This window comes from Lissotriton vulgaris, chromosome 2_1 (genome assembly GCF_964263255.1).
Source record: "Lissotriton vulgaris chromosome 2_1, aLisVul1.2, whole genome shotgun sequence".
Lineage (NCBI taxonomy): Eukaryota > Metazoa > Chordata > Amphibia > Caudata > Salamandridae > Lissotriton > Lissotriton vulgaris.
This window is the reverse complement of record NC_141687.1, coordinates 746488509-746509490: the sequence shown is the minus strand read 5'-3', so window position 1 is coordinate 746509490 and position 20982 is coordinate 746488509. Positions and strand designations below refer to the sequence as shown.

General features: G+C 43.4%; 1 protein-coding gene across 5 annotated transcripts in view; it reads left to right on the top strand.

Annotated features, from left to right (window-relative positions):
* PLEKHA7 (pleckstrin homology domain containing A7) overlaps nt 1–20982 on the top strand; it is a 1124460-nt gene that overhangs the window by 395684 nt on the left and 707794 nt on the right. Inside the window, exon 1 of one of the 5 annotated variants that reach the window (XM_086956047.1) lies at nt 18294–18432. The exons of the other annotated variants lie outside the window; for them this stretch is intronic. The gene's annotated coding sequence lies outside the window, so the exon portion shown is untranslated. Of the gene's footprint in view, nt 1–18293; nt 18433–20982 lie in introns of those variants that run through there. 5 annotated transcript variants of the gene reach the window in all.

Below are 20982 nucleotides of genomic sequence, written 5' to 3'. Positions count from 1 at the left end.
AGTTTAGATCCCCTCCCACTACATAGGGTAGATCTCTTGGTATTTCGGATAGATAATCCGAAAGTTCGTCTATGGTGGGCGATTCCCTGGCAATTCCAACTGGCCTAGAGTAGATGTTTATTAAGGCGAGTTTCGCTTGATTTGGCCAGGACAATAGAACCACAAGGATATCGTCGGAGGGGGTCGGTAACCGTGTGGCCTCACAACCTAGGTGGGATGCCACCCAGGTTGTGAGCCCACCTGAAGGGCGTCCTTTGCCCTCCCACCTGGCCGGGATGTAAAATGACTGATAACCTTGGTGCCCATAGTCTTCCCTTGCCCAGGTCTCCTGGAACATGCAAATGTCCCCAGTCTCAATGTAAGTTCCCCAGTCTTGAGCGGCCAGCTTATTAGCTAATCCGGCCACATTCCACCAGATTAGTCTCAAATGTTCAATGATGGGAGTTGCCGGGATGGAAGAGTGGGGGGAGACAATTCCGGGTGTTACACCAGTTGTTGCATCGGGAACATTATCAACGGTGAATCCAGATGGCTCAGGGAGATCACAGGAACCATTGTCCAAGGTCGCAAGATTGTTGGAGGACAGTCAATCAACCCCGTCAAGCCCGCTCAGGCAGTTAAAGCGGTTGAAGTGGAAATAGGGTGTTTCAGGTGGCTGGTAATTTGGACGTCGGACATATTCTTTGTGTCTGGGTCTCCGTTCCACCCTTGTCCAATTGCCTTGCGGCGGGTCATAGTGCGTGCGGATGGGTGGAAAAAAGGAGACTGGCAAGGTCTGTATGGTGGAATCCAATGATCTGTTTGACCCTGCGCAAATATGTAAACCAGTACCAGGGTCCCTGAAGGTCACCATTATGCAGTCCCCTATTATTGTTTTCCTCGTCTTCCCCAACCATGGCACCCTTCTGACCATAATAATCTCATTATTAAAGTGTGGTGGTAGGGGTCTGTTCCAATACAGCCATTTAATGACTTTCTTCTTGAGAGATTGGAAATCTTCGTTTTCACCCCTTTGTAAAGAGGGGGCACCCGCTAAAACCACCATAAGGCTTTTGGCCTCCGGTGGCAGATCTGGTCTCCGTGGTCTTTGAGCGGGCTGGCCAGGAGGGGGAGAGGAATTACTAGCAATGGGGGGGAACCCAAGATTTATGCCTGGCTCTAGACTGTGGGGGGCAGGGTCTATTATCTGAGGAGGCATGATATTTAAAATGCTTCGTGGGGTCGGAACAGGGATAGCCATAAGTGGCTGCAAAGGGGGGGCAGTGGCGGCGCCCTGTGGAGCTCCTACATTAGCACCCCGTAAGTCTCCTATATTAGAGGGAAGATTTTGTTTGTTAGGGAAGGTTCCTATAGGTGGATTGGGCCCCGTAGTTCTAGTCTGCTTACTAACCGAGGTGTTCAAGGTAGTTAGAGTTGCCTCTAGGATAGTAAGCCTGATCTCGACTTTTTTCAAGCTTTCGCTAATGGGCAGCAAGAGTGAACAGAGTAGGAATTCTATACTCCCTAGAGATGTAAGGGGGGGAGCTGTGTTGTACGGGTTGACCCCTGGATCACTGTTAGTAACAACAGTGATAGCACTTGTGTCCTTAGGAGAAGTAACGGTATGCACATTCTCTCTGACCCTGACGGGAGTGAGTGCAGGCTTGTGTTTTTTGCCAAAGTCTAAGTGGGATATTTTGGTTTTCCCCTGTCCCCCCCTCGTCTTCCTTCTGCGCTTGTTGGGTGGGGGGCCATGCAGTTCCGCCACAACAATTTGCTTAGGCTTATTTTTCTTGATTTTGTCTGGCGGGGGGGTTTGGGTGACCAAGTCAACAGCCATATTGGTAGAGATTGAGGGTGGGATGGCCTCCGTGATCTGTTCGGACAATGTACCGGGGATGGTAATGCTATCCCGTAATAGTAGGGGGACGCCATCTTGGGTTGATGGATCCTGGCTATCATTGAGGATGCCTTCCTCTTGGGAGATGGGATAAGGAATGATCTCGCTAAGGGGTCTACTTTTCATTATTTCAATGGAGCGGCGGCGCTCTGCCCTGCGCTTCTCTAAGGAGCTTTCTTTTCCCCCTTCTCCCTTAGCGGATTTAAAATAGTTGTCCAGAGTCCCAGTGTTGCTTCCCCCCACCCTTGATGGAGTTTCACATGGTGTCTGTGAGGGCATGACCGTGACCTATTCCTTGGTTCGGCTAGTATCAAGAAGGTGCGGGCGAAACAGAGTGGGCCCAGCCCAGCCTCCTTCAGCCCCTGACGGCCACAGGCGGTCCCGCCCTTGTCCCGGGCTTCTCCCGGCGCCCTCCCGCGCAGCGGGATCGACGCCTTCTTTAATTTGTAGAACGCCTAGCGGGTGGGCGGGGCCGGCAGGGAGAGCAGCCCAGGTGGTCCAAAGGGCGTGCAGGGACTCCTGGTCCTCGGAGTCCCTGCAATTGCTCGCAGCCCTGCCGGATGTCAGATAGGTGCCCCTGGTGGTCTGGAGTGCTGTTGCCGGTGATAGGGGTCGATGCGGGACCCGCGAAGCGGGTCTGGCGAGGTCCTGTGCTGCAGGATTTCCAAGAGGTGAGCTGGGCTGAAAGCGCGCTATGTCAGCAGGCAGCGCGTTCAAGGGGAAACACTCGCTCACAGGTGTGGCCGCCTTTTAGTTCAGGAACGGGCGGGCGGGGCCGGCAGGGAGAGCAGCCCAGGTGGTCCAATGGGCGCACAGGGACCCCCGGTCCTCGGAGTCCCTGCAATTGTTCGCAGCCCTGCCGGATGCCAGATAGGTGCCCCTGGTGGTCTGGAGTGCTGTTGCCGGTGATAGGGGTCGATGCGGGACCCGCGAAGCGGGTCCGGTGAAGTCCTGTGCTGTAGGATTTCCAAGAGGTGAGCTGGGCTGAAAGCGCGCTATGTCAGCAGGCAGCGCGTTCAAGGGGAAACACTCGCTCACAGGTGTGGCCGCCTTTTAGTTCAGGAACGGGCGGGCGGGGCCGGCAGGGAGAGCAGCCCAGGTGGTCCAAAGGGCGCGCAGGGACTCCTGGTCCTCGGAGTCCCTGCAATTGCTCGCAGCCCTGCCGGATGTCAGATAGGTGCCCCTGGTGGTCTGGAGTGCTGTTGCCGGTGATAGGGATCGATGCGGGACCCGCAAAGCGAGTCAGGTGAGGTCCTGTGCTGCAGGATTTCCAAGAGGTGAGCTGGGCTGAAAGCGCGCTATGTCAGCAGGCAGCGCGTTCAAGGGGAAAAAAATTCAATGCATTAAGCCTACCTCACTTAAATGAGGAATGGAGGTGACCGCTTTCAAAATCCATCTGGGATGTTCATGAGGAAGCGGACTAGTGAGTTGATGGGACTGTACAGATTCAGAACAGAAACATGAAGATGTGGAACAATCACTTAGATGTAAGTCCTTGTTCTTCTAAAAAGAAAACATGAAACATATTCACAAGAATGATCAGCATAGGTTTCTTGTCAAAGATGCCTGCTGTGAGATTCCATATTCAGAGAGAAATGCTTTTAGTTTTTTAGTAAGTTGATATCTTAACACAGATATCACTGCTCAGTGCAAGTATAAGCAATACAAGTATAAGCAGTAAGTGTACATATCACTTGGTTACATCATGTTTATACCATTCATTTGGTTTGCACAAGGATGCACTTTGGTTGCAGGTCTGAACTTTGGCATCTCTTTCACCTTGACGCTAGGCTCACATTCCATTCTTCTGTCACTTCAAACTATGTTGTGATACATATCAATGTACCCAGATGATCTAGTTAAGCTAGACTATACACTCGCTTGGAAAGAGCCCATGAATTTCCATAAAAGTAAATACTTAATAACATTGAGCTGCAACAAAAGATGTACATTTGTGTGAAGATTCAGTTAAGAGGGCTAAAAACCTCAAATGAAAGTTATTGCTTAGGAGCATTTTATATCCGCAAGGTGGAATAACTCCTGAAGAGCTTGATTCACAAAGATTTTACAAGGGATGGTCCAGATACATTGAATTTTATTAACAATAATCACACTTATAATGGTGAAAGATTTTCTGGAAATTTAGCTTAGAGGTGGGAAAGTAGTCATTGGGGAGAAGTGTTTTGGGTTCTTTGTTAACTCTAGTGGTAATTTTGCTGCTACTGGTGCAGACACGTTTGAAATTTCTTCTGTTAAAGACATGGTTAGGTGCCATTCCAGATGGGGTGGGTAGGGAACATTCCCATGTATCAGGGAGTCTACAGGAAAGTATTTTCCCAAGGAAAACTTTTTATCTTTAGAGAGAGAAATATGTAACTATTATATCTGCAAGTGCACATTTCTACAAACTCGTTCCGAACAGTTGTGGGGCTCCTATTAATTTACAGTTGGAATACTCCGGGGATTATTTGTGAATCAGCACAAAGTTATACATTTACTCCAAACATCGGGAGGACATGGCTGGATTTTTATTACTTGTCTTTGCAAATTAGGCCCAGGGAAAGCATGTGAAAAAGGTAGATGGAAAAACTACATCATTTCTTAAATAAAAAGCACGATTCAACATTAGGTACGAGGCGGAATCAGTAGCTCAATTTTTAAAATCGTCTAATCTGGAGGGATGTGCAGTAATAAGATACATTTCCCACGTTAGGGAGTAAACAAGTTTAAAAGTAATAAACTACGCAGAAAGAAGTGATTTAATGATGCTTTTAGGAATAAAGACAACTTAGCTCCAGCCAAATTAAGATTGAAATTCAAATTGTGCACTCAACAGTGGAAAACACCTAGATGAAGAATTATGTGAAGATTATAATTCTGCAATTTAGCTTTTAGGTATCTGATTGCTCAATGAGTTGGAAATGATGCGATATTTTAGTACAGGTTAACAGGATTTTTCGGAAGTATCATGCTGCAGTTCTCTAGGTTCACCACACTTCTCAAAGGTTTCCCAAAAATTGATCGAACCTTGGATTTGAGACTAATAAAAAAAATTTAATTTGAGGCTATCACTTTAAAGTAGACAGATAGTTGCTGAACAACCAATTTAGGAGACAGAGACAGCTTCTAATTTGCCTGGTACTAGAGTCAAATATAGGGGTTTTATATTGTCTACATAAGAGACTTTAGCTATAAGTTTAATTGTACAAAATCTAGGGACCATGTGCTCTTGGTTTGTCAAAATGGCCCTCATAAAATTTATATTTTCTTTTGAAATTCAGCAAAAATATGAAGTTTGAAAATTAAGATACCCTGGCACTTTATATGTTTATGTATGTAGTGGAACAGTTAGATACTTACTAGCTGTCATAAGAGACAGAAAAGGTGAGGTGGGACACTTAACTTGTATGATGCATTGTCATCCTGAGAGCCCAAAGATCTGATGAATATGGAGCATGATTGGGCTAAAACACATATGATGCGGATAGTGAGTCAACTCAAGTTTATTTCCATAGTTAATAAAAAACCATTGCATTACAATTTAAAAGAACAATGTTTGCTACATAAAAATTTACTTGGAAAAAAAAGACAGCAATTTAACAATCCCCATTATTTTGTGTGTTAATAAAAACCATTTCTAGCAAACTCATCAAGAGTATGAGACAAAGCATGTTGACACCATTATCAAGAAGTAAAGGCAATGAATGACTGATAAATCCTGCAAACTGGAGTTTTTGTTTCTAAAACCGCTCGCAGGCCCTAATCACTCTTTATGCACTTTCCCTGTATTTTAGTGGGGCAAGTTTATCTTTTTGTTACCTCACTTGGTTCCAAACCTTAAAATGCTGATTGTTAGTGTAGATGAGAACCCCTAAACCTGGCTATCGAGTGCAAATATCATGTGTATTAATAACTCAGTTTAAATTAAACTGACCCTACGCCCTCTTGTTTCCCAAAAGATCCAGACAAAGGAGTCAACCTCTTGAAACAGGGTAATAAAAAGCAGGCATACACCTTCAGCCCAGATATAGATTGTGTTTCTAAAATCAGCCTCTTAAAACAGAATAATAAAGAGCAGATGCACCCAGTGGAAGCTCCTCTGAGGAATGTTGCTCCACTGCTCCTTGAGCAGTGCAAAAGAAAATGATTATAACAAGAAGTTATTATCATTTTATTTTTCTTTGTTCCGGTTAGGTCTGCAAAAACAACAGTTGATGGACAGAATGGCATATGGCCATGTCTGAACTGGGGTGGCAGAGTGGGCTAAAGATCGGTGACGGATTAAACCCAGATCAGTTGACTGGGGGTGAGTGCTTGTATTGTCAACGCTCCGTCCATCATTTCCTTTGGTTTTTCTTTGTTCGCCATAAGTGTGGCAGGGTATGCTCAGACGTGAGTCCCTTGCTCACTTTGCCACTGGATTCAAGCAAGCCGGGCTGAAGACGGCTGAAATGCCAGAAACCGGTCCTCAGTAGCTTGTTTCCGGTCCAGGGAAGGCATGGCTTGGCGGTTCGGGCTGGACTTTTCCCATGAGGGACAGGGTCAGACTGATTTGCATATGGCCATGTCTGAACTGGGGTGGCAGAGTGGGCTAAAGAACGGTGATGGATTAAACCCAGATCAGTTGACTGTGGGTGAGTGCTTGTGTTGTCAACGCTCCGTCCATCATTTCCTTTGGTTTTTCCAGCCAGGTCTGGCAGGGTGGGGCTGGCTTGGCCACTGAGGGAGCAGGAGTAGTTTGTTCTCCCTCCATACATACTCATGACTGCTTGACTGGCCTGCTAGGGTCGGCCAAACTGTCATGCGTACTTGGTATGTTCTCCATTGGGCTGTGTTGTACAACCCCGTGGGTAACATGCCCAGCCTCTCCAGGCACTGCCTGAGCAGCCACACAGGCCGCTCAGACCAGTCACAATGCTGCTCAGGCAGCATCGTGATTGGCTAGGAGAGTTCGGAAGCCTGGTTGCTTCCGGTGCTGCCAGCAGATGGAGGAGAGGTGTGCAGAGGGACAGGAGAGGCGTGCAGCGGCGACTGCAGAGAAGGTACGTTTATTTATTTATTTATTTTTCATTCCCTCACACCACCCCTGTTCAGAGGCTGCCGCCACTGGGTGTACCCCTTAAACAATTCATAAAGTGAAAATGTGGTGCAAAAGAGCAATGTTTTAATGAACCTGTCCTTGTCCCTTCAATTTAATGCAATTCAATTCAATTGTCCATTTGTATAGTGCACCACTGCTGCCAGGCCCTCAAGTGGACAGTTTAACAGAAGTAAATCCAATGGCGGTAAGAGGAGGGGGATTTAGCTTTTGTCAAAGAGAAATATTTTCAATTCTTTCTTAAAAGTTGAGATGGGTGTGGCTATCCATAAATGTATTGGGGGAGTATTCTACAGCTTGACTGTTACAACCATGAAAGATCTTTGTCTTGTCCTCACAAATTTTAGAACATGAAGCAGAAGCAGATGGTCTAATCCAGGCGCTCTGCATTGTTAATGAGTGCAATCTTTTTTTGCAGATAAGCAGGGCCATGTCCAGAGAAAGCTCTAAAAGCTATTGTTAGAGCTTTGAACTTGATTCAGTTTACCCCTGGAGGCCAATGAAGTTGCTTCAGATGAAGGGATATGGCCTGCCTGTATGGGACTTTTCAGATCAACCTTGCAGCTGTGTTCTGAATATCTGCAGTCTGCGAGTTAGAAAAGCAGCAAATCCCAGGTATAGACTATTCGCGTAATTCAACCTGGAGGAAACCAAAGTGTGGATTACTGTTTTGCATGCATTTCCCCTTCATGATTACTTGAGAGACTTATGGACAATTTCAAAAGGCCACATCCTAGAGCTGGAGAGTAAGATACCATCTTGTATGCTATACATTTGTGGATAATGTATGCACCTTGAGCCCAGATATATGCCCTATTTCTAAGTCCGCCTCTTAGGAAGGTATGATAAGAACAAATGTACCCCTTTTAAAAAGTTATAAAGAGCAAGTGACGTGCAAAGGAGCTGTACTATGAATTATTCACAGTCCAGTCGTGTTTTCTTCTTGCAAGGGCGTTTGTGTTCGTAAACAGAGACAGAAATCGAGTTGAGGAGATTGTTGCTTTAAAAGGCTGCCTTTTCTAGAGTAACGGCCCACATTTCTTGGATACCTAAATTCTCGATGACCTGGCTTAGGTAGTTTCAGAACTCATAAGTAGGCCAGCATACAAGAGCAAAGGAAATGGGCTTTTAACCCCTTTGAAACCATTGATGAGAACAGCATTTAAAAATGCTAAAACATATATTATTATTGAAACTGTTGTATATGTGGACTATTGACATAGCTTGTTGAGAAAGGTGAGCGAGCATTCAGCTAGCAAAAACTAAGAGTGCATGTTTGGGGTCCACATCTATGGCAATGTCAGCTTGCATTCTATGAAAAGCTACTGATTTGGCCTGTATATCTTCTGGGGGTCTCAAATGAATTTTTAAAAGCACACTTAATCAGTGTAATTTAATGTCACATAAGAAAAGGTAACACAATTTCTTAGTCAATTTTCTCTCCAGGATATCTACTGTTTTGTTATTAGTTTTCTTGGAAGAAGCATTGTTTGTAAGAGCTGGAATAGCGCTTTCAGACAGCAACCTCACATGTTTGCTTTGATTAAATGAAGTGCTATTCAGAATCCATAGCAACAAGGAATAAACATTTATGTAAACCTGTTGTAATTTAATGTGATTTTAATTTCAGTTATATCGAGGTCATTGTCTTATTTTCTGTCTTAAGTTGGGGAATATGAACACTTCTTGTATGATTTTGGTGGACTATAAAAAAAGTATCCTGTACTCAAACAATATGCACATCTTCAGTGCACGCACTGCCCTGTGATATTTTTCTTTTGCTCGAGAGACATTGCATTATTTGCACTATTGTTGCTATTTTTGCTGTTTAATTTCTATTTTTACTTAGTGGTTTCACACTCTGAACAAAAAGAATACTGCTGGAACTTAGAGGTTGATCTCTAAAATATAGATTTCGAAAATTGAGACTTTCCGAATGATGGAAGTATTGTGTAAATGAGGTAAAGTGTCTAAGAATTTATTTTTGTTAATACACTGAATAAAATTCTGCTGTTTTTAATGGATGATTTGCTCAGGTTAAAGGATTTGTAGCTAATTTATAAGGTGCAAGACATCCTCTGAGATAAGCATCTGCCTCATTGGTCACACAATAGAGAACATATGTATTCTCAGCAAGCAGTGAATGTTTTAGGGAAATTAGGTTTCTTGAGGGATGTTTGGGGGAAGCACATTATCACAGAATAGATAAGCTAGAGACCTTTCCTCCAACTTGATGTGTAGATTTCTAGTTGTCTTGAAATTTGAAAATAGAATTGTGTGAATTTTCTTGTGCTGAGGTACGACTATCCTGAAGATTGTGAGCCTACCTTTGAGAAAGGTAAGGTACAAATATTCAATGATTCACTTAAGCAAGCCATCAAAACTCTGGCCCCACTAAAGCTACATAAACAATATCCCTCCTCCAAGCAAGAAACCTGGTATACACAGGAACTCAGAATAGAGAAGCAGAAATGCAGACGAGCGGAAAAAGTATGGAGGAAATTGAGAACTGAGGAGAACAAGAAAATATATCAAGAGTCCCAGTCAACCTACTATAAAAATATAAAACAAGCTAGGAAAAACAGTCTCACCCAACAACTCGCGGAGGCAGGTAACTGCCCAAGGGAGCTGTTTAAAATACTACAGAGCTTTGTGAAACCCATAGCCTGTGAGCCCCGATGAATTCTCTCAGACCCTCTGTGATGAGATCTCGGTGTTCTTTGAAAATAAAATCAATCTTATCTATGATAAAATAATGGCCTCTAGTAGCGCTGGGAATAAGAGTTTTCTCCCACATAACTCATCCAAACAAAACAAACATCAATTATTATCCTTCCCGCCAATCTGCGACATAGATCTTCCCCCTCTTACCAGCCACATAAAATCTGGGTCCCCCAATGACTTCCTTCCTGCCAAAATGGTCGCCCCTCTGATCACCCTCTTAGGACCTTCCATTCAGTCTGTGATGAACATCTCACTGACAGAAGGACAGGTCCCAATGGAATGGAAGAAAGCGGTGGTGAACCCAATAAGGAAAAAAGCGGCATCCCCATGGACAGATCTTTCGAATCTCCGGCCCATCTCCCTCCTGCCGTACATCAGTAAGATGACCGAGAAGCACGTGAACACCTATTTATCCAAACATATCGAAGCAACGGAGGGCCTGGACTACTCACAATCTGGGTTCAAGCCCAACCACAGCACTGAATCAGCCCTCCTAACAGTGACCAATAACATCAGGATGACGCTGGACGGAGGGGGGTCCATGATTCTGGTGCTGTTGGATCTATCCGCTGCTTTCGATACGGTGTCACACGAGGTGCTTCTCGGTCGTCTGAGGGATGTGGGACTAGGGGGTGTGGCTCTGTCCTGGATGGAGAGCTTTCTTTCAGGCCGCTCTCAAGAAGTCAGGTTGGGCTCCCACAAATCCATCTCTAGGGAGCTCACCAAGGGAGTGCCACAGGGCTCATGCCTAAGCCCCACATTATTTAATGTGTACGTGGCCCCCTTGGCTGACTTAGTGAGATCCTTTGGGTTCACCCCAGTGTCGTATGCTGACGACACCCAACTTCTGTTCCCTTTTAAGACCTTCACGCCTGCACTAAAAAAATCGTTTGCAGATGGAATGAGGGCAGTGTCAGAGTGGATGGCTAAGAACTGCCTACAATGTAATGTAGGAAAAACAGAAGTAATGTTGTTTGGGGAGGCAGCGAGACTATGGTCCCCCGACTGGTGGCCCTTGGAACTGGGACCTGTCCCTAGTCCTAAACAGACCGTTAAAAACTTGGGGGTGCTATTAGATCAAGCACTAACATTGAAAGATCATGTAAACCAAGTGGCTGGCACCTGTTTTCGTGCCATTGGACTGCTGAGAATGGTTTTTCCATACTTACCTGACAGTCATAGGAAGACACTGGTCCAGGCGTTAGTCATCAGCAGATTGGACTATTGCAATGGTCTTCTCTTATCAGCTAATGAAGAACAGCTCAACAAATTGCAAATAGTCCAAAATATCGCGGCGAGGCTTGTCCTTAACGTTCCACCTAGGACTCCCTCCCGTCCTCTGCTGACTAAACTCCACTGGCTCCCAGTGCGGCAACGCATTAAGTTCAAAATCTTATGCACTATTCACAAATGTCTGTCAGGTACCGGTCCCAAGTTTCTGACAAAAGCTTTCTTACCTTATGTTCCTGGACGCTCCTTACGTTCCAGTAATCTGCAGTTAATACAGGTACCCAGAATTAAAAAATCCAGGCAGGGAGGCCGCGCCCTGGCCCACACTGGACCTGTCCACTGGAACTCACTGCCTCATATACTGAGACAAATCACTAACCACCTAACCTTCCGAAAGTCCCTCAAAACTCATTTATTCATAGACATCTAAACCACATAATAAAGTCTAATTATCCCTCTGACCATGGATCAGCACGAGTTATATTCTTCCACTGGCAAAAGCGCGGAGATACCCCTTCGGGGGTCGAATCAGGCGCTATATAAGAATATAAAATAAATAAATAAAATATGTAAAGGAAGTAGAAACTGGACAGAGCGTGGGATATCATCAAATCAGAATTGCTTTGGTGTGGGTAAGCTGTAGGAAAGCATATAGCAGGGGCAGTGGTTGTTTGGGAAGACAAGGAGATACTGAGCTGCTGACATGCTGAGTCACCTAGTAAAAGCTCTGGATTCTGAAGAAAAATGAATACATCTAATATGAATCTCGCTCCACCCTATGTCAGCTCAAAGAGAAACTCTCAAATGTTGGTGGTCATCGAGTGTTAAAACACCCACAGCAACTGGAAGAACCCCCGTCTGATCGAAGAACTGACGCTTATGATAACATGAAAGAGGATGTCTTCAAGCGACCCTAAACTTTGCCTGCAGTTCAGAGGGCCCGCTTTCAAGGAAATTTGGTAAAAAGCAACAGGGACTACAGAGGAAGTGATCACTATGGTTTATAGGAAGAGAAGAATAATAGAGTTACATTTTGAGCTAGTCTTCATATGGTGTGGGGGCTAGCAAGGGGAAAGTTGTGTGCCTGAATACTTGTGGGCATTGAAAAGGCAGGATGTGCTTATGAGATTACTTGAGGAGATGGACTTTCACTGAGATTGATCTGAGAAACATGGATTGAACTTTCATATTTGGACATCTGCCTTTTACGTAGTAAGTTAGGGGGTAAGCCTCTTCTGTGGCTCTTCTTTGGCAAAACCAGTTTGATGGTTACATTTCATCCATCTTCCTATTTATTTCCATTTCCAAACCTTCACTCTTTTTCAGTTTGGGAATAAGATAGAGGCAGCAGCACTCAGAGAACACATATAGCGTAATACATAAAGTAAATTTGGTGAGGGTAAGTGCATATAGTTTGTGGGAAATGTTTTATATGCAAATAATAGCTTAATATTGTGCATACAGTTTAACAGTCTGGACAATGTAATGAAAATGAAATTCAAGTGGAAGTGGGAACTGAGCATGGGGCCTCACAGGATCTGGAGCAAAAGATCAAGAGTTTTTGTGCCCTGACCGGGATTAGTTCTATGCTGCTGCAGAATGGAGTATAGTCTCCTGGGAGGTTTCTTATGCCATCCAGCCTACCGTATTACAAGGGACAGCACTATTTCTGGTGGTTGGACCTTACATCCTTGTTTTGGTTCTATTCCAACTTTTTGCCTTCCATCTTTTTGTTTTTGCTGAGTTATTTTTTTCTGGACTTAGGACTCGGCACGCTTTACCTCATCTAGATAGTGCTAAAGTGCTTGTGCTCTTCCCCTTTAAAAATGGAAAAATTGGCTTACATTCGATTGGCATATTAAATTTACTTGTAAGACCCTAGTAAGGTGATACTACCTGTACCCAGGACCTGTAAACAAAATGCATCTAGTGGGCCTGAGGTACTTATTGCACCACTCACTTTAAGTAGCCTTTAAACATGTCCCAGGCCTGCCACAGCAGCCTGTATGTGCAATTTAATACGCGTCAGTTCGACCAGGCAAGAGGTTTATCTTATCATACCTCCATCTTTAATACATATAAGTCACCTCAAGGGTTGTCCCTACAGGGCCCAAAGGCCACGGTGCAGTGATTTAAAATGTTGGGCATGTACCTTTAAGATTTACATGCTCTGGTATTGAAAAACTTTAATTTGTTTTCGCTACTGTAAGTGCTGCCTCTCTCATAGGGTAATATTAGGCTCCCTTATTACAGTTAATAAGTTGTAAGTTTCAGTAGGAAGCGGATAGGAATGTTGAGCTTAGTGTCAGTGGAATTGTAATTTAAAACCCACATTTTAATTGTAAAGATGGATTTTAAGCCACAAGTCTGAAATGTTCCTTTTAGAAAGTTTACATTTTCCTGGAATGACCAGTTGATGGCTACATCCTGTGTCATGAGTCACATAACTAGGTGTACCTGGCAGTTGGTCTTTGTTTATTGCTCCCAGACCGTGAGGACAAAAGGGAATAGGAGTTGGTAGGATGGGCCATCTTTGACTTGATGAGGGGGGGCGCTATCACCTACCACACTTGCACATCACAAAGGCTCTGCCTGAGCAAACTCAGAAAGGGTTTGACTTTTGTTACACCACATAAGCTGAGGCCAGGGCAGGGAGGCTGAAAATTGTGAAGCACTTCTTGGGGTGGAAGCTCTAGAAACTTCTCCTACTTCTGAGTGGGAACCAGTTATGAATATTGGACCCTCAGACCCCACTCTTCAGTTCACCTCTAGGAATATGGAAGACTCAGGAATGCTGTGCTGCTCTGCAAGAAGGACGGATACGCTTCTGCTTTGCTGCCTGAATGAGAAGGACTGGAACTGCATCTTGAACTCATGACCACCAAAGTGACTTCAAGGGCTAGTTGGTTGGCCTCCTAATCAGAGCCTCAGGGACACAAAAGGCTCCAACCACATTGAACCCAGTTTCTTGACTCTGCCTGTTGTGAGTCTTGCCCCCCTGGTGCCACCCCAATCCAGGGCCTTTGAAAATGGGGCTAATAGTGCTCCGCCAGCCCCATTGATCCTTTGCAAGATGTGGTCCTTTGAGAAGAACAGACGTACTGTGGAGCATCTCCTAGCAGATGCATTGGAACCACTACTGTGCAACGCATCCCTGACTCAAGACCTTGCATTGGAGTTCGCTGCTTCCTCCGAACTGCCACTGTGCGATGTATCCTCGACACAGGCCTTCGCATTTCAAGTCCCTCAACGACAATCCAGGACTTCGCATCAAAGCCCCATAGCTTTCTCGGTACCGCTGCTGCTGTGCAACACAAATTTCAAGGAGGACTTAGCACCACAAGTCCCTCTTCGGCGACGTCCTCAATGACGATACAGAACTCTGCATCGCAGCACTGCAGCTTCCTCGTAACCGATGCTGAGTGACACATCCTCAACGCATGGCCTTTCAACGATCCGCAAACCAAGATTTAAGGTACTTTGTTATGCGGGCCTAACTTGATCCCTTTACCCGGCTCTCACTACAATGAGATTGGGCTGAACTTGTGACTCTGCCCCAGTCCAACACTATCAGATGACCACAGTTGCCGCTTTTTGTTTCTAGGCACTGTTTTCACATACATTTTTAAAATTGCATACATCCAGTTTCACTGATTGGATTGTTGTTGTTTTGGCCTCAAATTATTACATTTTACTCTATTTTTCTATATTGGTGTGGAAGTTTCTTGTGTTGTGTTTTTCACTTTATTTACTTCTTGAAGTGTTACATAAATACTTTACACATTACTTCTAAGTTAAGCCTGACTGTTTTGTGCATTTGATCGGTTAATTCCACCGGTACGATGTTCTGCTCATCGGCACCCTTTCAGGCGGCTTTATTCAATTTTAGCGGACACCTTCCTGGATCTGCCCCTCACGCCTTGAACATATTAATACTTACCTTTCAGGCGGCTCCCATTAGGTTTGCTTGACACTGTACTGGGTCTCTCTCTCACGCACTGATTACATTAATACTTGCCTTTTTATCCCAGACCACATGAGCGCACGTCTGACTCTGCGCTTTTGCATATGTCCCATTTCTCGTATTTTATTAGGCGTTTTCAATACTATGGTTTTTTAGCCCAATTTGTACCCTACATACAATTGTCCTGTTTATTTTGGGTTTTTACCCTGGATCATAGGAGCGCTCACTTGACCCTGCATGTTTTTAATGACCCCTTTATTTGTGTCCTATGATTGTGCAATTACCCTCATTCCATAGCTCAAGTCTAATGTGTATGTACTAAAATCGCAATTCTTTGGCACATGTTTGACACATGTCTGACACTCTCATGGCAGATCACATTTTTTTTTCACTGGTATACCTTGAATTACTGCTCCTTACACACATCCCTTTACATAACAGTTTTCCTTAACATTCTTAAAAGACTCCTGGTAAGCATTTGTTACTCCTCTTAATATTTTAATTTCCAACAATATATTGATGGACTTGTGCTCTGGGAAGGGTGCCATGCATCTCATATTATAAGCAACTTCCTGAGCTTGTAATTGAAGTGCTTATGTAGCTCACACAATGACATATGGGATATGTCTGTCATTTTGACATGTATACGTTCAGGGGTGCTTCTCTCCCTCAATGTGTATGTCCATCCACTGAACTCCTTGTTCTTTGATCTTTGATATGACTTGGTGATTATGTACTTATTTTAATTGATGATTGTACTTTATGCAATTTCAGATGTTTGCCTTTTCATTACAAATCAGAATGTTTATTTTGTCTATTTAGTTTCTTCCTATTTCCCGCTTTCTGTCCTGTTTCTCCCTTCTTTTCTTCCTTTTCAATTTTTCCTTTCTTTTCACTTTTTCCCATCTTCGATCTCCAATCTTTATCTCCCTTTTCTTCCATGGTTTCATATCACTTTATTGACATCCCATTTATATTCACTGGTTTGGGCTCATTTCAATTTTTGTATTATGCACTCATGATGTATGTATGACTTATGCTTTTGGGCACTTCTACTTATCAGCCTTGAAAAAAGCCCTCGGCCAATCGGCCATCGGTCAAAACGCGTATCGGCTGTTTTTGTCTTTTTTCAACATTACTATGTGTAACTAAGAAAATAAAAAAAAGTAGCAACCACTGTTGAACACAAACATTGGATATTATTCTCCACAATCATATGAAGATTAAGGGGTACAAACCTCCACCAACTACCTGCATTACCATTTCCCAGTTGCTTATGGGCCGAGCCATTTGTGAGGCACGTACCATCACTACATTGGGTCACTACAAGGGTCGCATGAATTCCAGTTTTACCAACACCCTGGCCTTTCTCCAGATTTTATTTAGTTTGCTTGTGTTTCACCCTGAGAGAAAATGTGTTTGCTGCATGAGTAGGGTTTCATCCCCTCTCAACCAGTAACCCAATTTCCTACACTGGTTATAAAAAAAACTAAGTGGAAATGGAGATATATTGTCTGCCCCTGAGTACTGATCATGTTTTGTGTTGCTTGGTTGTGTGTCCTTCATCCTTCCCATTGCACTACTTGTTTCACTATACCATGGCTCCTACCAGAGGTGCATGTGAACGAGGGGCTCAAGCAACAACTTTCTGATTTGTTATGGTGGCAGTTATTCCATATAACCCCATGGCTGCGGGGCCGATTCCCCCTCTGTGCTGGGGGGAGGGGGGCCGCGCACAGCGCCCCGGTGCTCATGAGCCACGTTTCTCGTGTGCTCATGACGAGCTGAGCTCGTCATGACCACACCTGTTCGTTAGAACGCCCAGCACAGCAGGAGAATTAGCCCCGCAGCTGAGCGTTCTAATGGTCATGCCGAGCTCAGCTCATCATGAGCACACGAGAACCGTGGCTCATGACGAGCTGAGCTCGTCATGAGCGTCGGAGGAGATAAAAGAATGTTCCTCCAGCAAATTGAGACACAGTCACTCTACTTTGAAAAACAAGTGTTGGGACATCAGCCTTGATAGGCTAAGCACATGTGTGCACCCTGGGCTGGAAGACAGGTGAGAACAGCTCTCATTTCGCCCCTAGTGGTTTTCTTTGGAAAATAAACCTCACAACACCCCTTAGTTAATTAAACATCCAGCACAAAAGCAACTTAGCGTATTTTATGCTTTATGCACATGCATAATACATAGATGGGGAGATGAAACCAGAAAAAGTCAGTTCTGCATTCTTAGTACAGTAAGCTTCCCTTCTGAAATATTGTTTTTTTCAAACCAATCTTTTGGTAAAATAATTGCAAACCACATTAGTAGCAATGTTCGTATGATGTGGCGAGGGCACATAATTTGTTTGCATAATGGAAAATGGGCTTGCACCATTGTTAAGGTTGGTCAGGCTTGCAGTTGAACAGAAAGTAATCATAGGCCTGCCTTTTCTTTAAAAGTAACAAGCTACACTTATCTTGATTTCCAAGAAATCCAAAGGCAACGTTTGGACTCTCAGTGAGAAATGTAAAAGCTTTAAAAATATCCAAAGTAGGCTAACAGTATTTCGGATTAGTTAAAAACTTAGCTAGTGGCATGTTGAGACATTTCTGTCTGGAAGTAGAGATAACCTCACTGGGTCCAAACCCCTCAGGAAATGTGGAGCATTCTTTGGTTTGAAAGAGTATTTGATGGCATACTGTATATTTGTTTCATGGGGGCAAAGCAGTACCCGTGGGTGAGATTTCACCTAGCAATCTAGTGTTTTCAGAAAATGTTTTATCTTGATGCAAGAGTTACAATCGTGAAGATGATTGTGACAAAGTACATACTGGTGTGCCATTTGTGAGAAAGTGCAATATGTGTGCAAGAATGTGACGTGTGGTTTCCTTTGAGGAAATCTAAGCTGTGATAAAGCTTTTCCAAACACAAGTCTGTGCCTTAATGAGTAGCTAAAGTTTATTTGCCCAAAACGATTCGTTTGTTCTCCAAGTTGTTTACTTTGTGAGCAGTTTATTATTTAGCTTAAGGCAGCGGCAGGTGTTTTTAATTCGGTAGGTAGGCGCGTGCTATTCTGGGAAAACAGTACACACTAATTGTCCCACTTCAACTGTATTAGGACAGTTCTCGTCTGGATTGAATTACTTTGGTGACCACCCCCAGTGTATATTGTCCATCGAAGCCTGAACATGTTTTAACACAGGTGTGCCAGCCTGTAAAAGTAGCTCGACAAAGACGTACCTCCGGTTGATGAACGGTGGAGAGGTTGCGTGTGAGATATTTTTGGCACAAGCTGTTAACACTGCTGGCATCCCACATCAGTAACATTCCTGTGTTGTTGACACTTTTGTGAAGAAGGTTTTGGATTGTGCGCAGATGGCGGTGCCTGCTCGGAGAGAAGGATGTTTTTCTGTTTCCGAAGTATATTTTTCTGCATATCGCAGGCATATTAATCTGTATCATGCGGCCTCCTATCCTACGAAAGTACGAAGAGCCAATCATATAGAATGCTAATAAGAAAATATATTCACCGAAGTCGTCACCCTAAGGTATGCCACTCTCTCTATCTTTCCCTCCTCCTTCACTCACTTGACCCACGATAACGTTCTAATGCGTGTTAAAAGCTTGTAACAAGTACACTGACTTTTTCATTATATAAAGATATCGATTAGTGCGCCTATGATGTGATTCGCTATTGACAGATCGGACCATCGTGATGTGCTCTAGGGCATTGTGAGATTTTCTTTGCAAATCCAACTATTACAATACATGTTACATAAACCCGTCGTCAGTCATAATTGGGTTGATTTTTATGGTCACAGACAATTTGTTTGGGGCACCAAATTGAAAGTTCTTATATATATTTTTCTTTGTCACATTGTTAAAAAACAAAATGTTTACATAGTAGTTATTAAATCACTTCCCTAAATAAACTTGTGTATATTCTGGCAAAGCATATTTATATGTTTTAGATTTACATCGGGATCAGCAATCAATAGTGTAGTTAGATACATTGGAAAACAGCCTAAAATGCGGAGATTAGCACGTAATACAGTTGTGGTACTATAACTTTGGTATTACATGGAAGGACACATTGTACGATAGGACGCAAAACGCTATACTGGTGATTGGCATTATGTCTGTGTATTCCTTAACATTTGCTGTATGCTTCTGTCAGTATTTACAAATTAAAATATTTGCTAATGTAGACTTTTGATGGCAAAACACAAGTTAAAACTATTTGTAGTAGACGATTTGCCCCAGACAGAGCAATCTGGGGAAATACTACAATAAAAAGATTTTGTAGGAAATGTCTCCTTAAAAAACGTGTTTGGACTGAAATAATTTTGCCCAATGAGAAGTTGGGAAAGTGCTCAACCGTAACAATTTGTCAAAACAAAAGTTCTGCACTTGGTTGGTGAAATAAAAATGTTGCATAATATGTCAATATTTGTGCTCTTGGGTTCTATTGGTGAAGTCTCGTGGATCAAAAACGTAGTTAACATTTGGAAACAATATTCCATTGAGTGAAAAATTAAAAATCTGATTTAATTAGTTGTGTTATTAATTCAATCAGAAACCAATTGAAAAGCATTTTTCAAGCTTTATTAAACATGTCGCTTCACCTGCTGCTGTGGGAATTTCACCTCTCCTTACTAAGGAGTTTTAATATCGAGGAACACGGAATAAAGTAAAATAAAATGACAGCACTCTAATCCCCAGTGGTTCCCCAGCGATTTCAAACAAAGACAGGCTTGATTTAATAGACTGTAATATTGCTTCAGGTATAATAAGAATCTAGACCATATTTATGGTTTAATTGACTACTGAATTGCCTTTAAGTTCACTAATGGTATTGTCGTTAGGGGTGGGGCGGCAAGCCATTTATGTTTCTAAATTCATGTTTAAAAGCTATCACTTTTAATAAATGTCTCCCTATGCAGTGATATAATCTGATGTACTATGATAAAATGCTTCCGCAAGATCATGAAATATACTTCTTTTTTATTTATTTAAAGAGACTGTATCATATGTGTACATTCGTTATTGCACAATATACATGGAAAAAAAGGTTTTCATAGCTTGGCTCTTAGACCCAGGCCAGACCCTTGGGTTCAGCTCGCCATGTTCATTTACTGGCACATCTGCGTCTATTTGCAACATAGGTTTAGTACATGAGGCATTCAGTCACTTGACAAAATGATTTGTAAAAGGCGAGGACTGGAAACACGGAGCACTGCTTACATGCACCGATTTGAGAACGCTACCATCAAGGCTTTTCGTAGCAGAGACTGAGAAGAGTGTGTACTGTGAAAATACATTTAAAATTAGTGATCCCAGGGCAGGGACTCCCAAGTCAATGTGTTGTAAGTGACTATAGTCATGAGTACCTAGGGAGAACTATCAGGCCCAGGTGTGAAGGGTAGGGACGAGCTTGGTGGGGTAACATCCCCCAAATGTATTCTTCACTTGGTGGTTTGGCCTGGAGCCCCTAGTCGGGTTTGCTTTGTCTGTTTTTCTCGTTGTTCTCCTTTCAACAAGAGCTTAAAATGTTCTCATTTTTTGGAGTGGAAACTTAGACATTTACTTACTGGTTTACCAAAAATTAGTAAATCAGTTCTCATAGATGTACCCCTTGAATGGGTTAAAATGTATAACTGCTTGGAATTCGCAGATGTACCAGTCGCCATTTTCCAAGCAACTACTAACAATCAAATACCCAGAAGGTGATGGGATGAATGCTTGCAAATAGTCTAATCAGTGGCATTCACTCAGGGTAGCATTCTAACCTTTTTGTTTCTCACCCACTGTGCCACTTTAGACAGGCCCAGGGCTTAATTTGAGCCGGAGCTTGCCGGTGCTTAGCACCGGCACCTAATTATGAGGGCCGGGTCTACAGTCACCGAGTCACGCTGCATTAAGTGCACCTGTCCTGCCATCATTAAGTCGAGTTGTGCGCGCGGCACTGGCACACACAGAGAGCGTGTGCTGACTGCTACTGCTGTCGTGCTTTAGTGCTGTGCTGCTTCCTGTGACTGACTGACTTCTTAGTTTAAGAAAGTTACCGACGACGAATCTTGATGCATGCAGTAAATGTC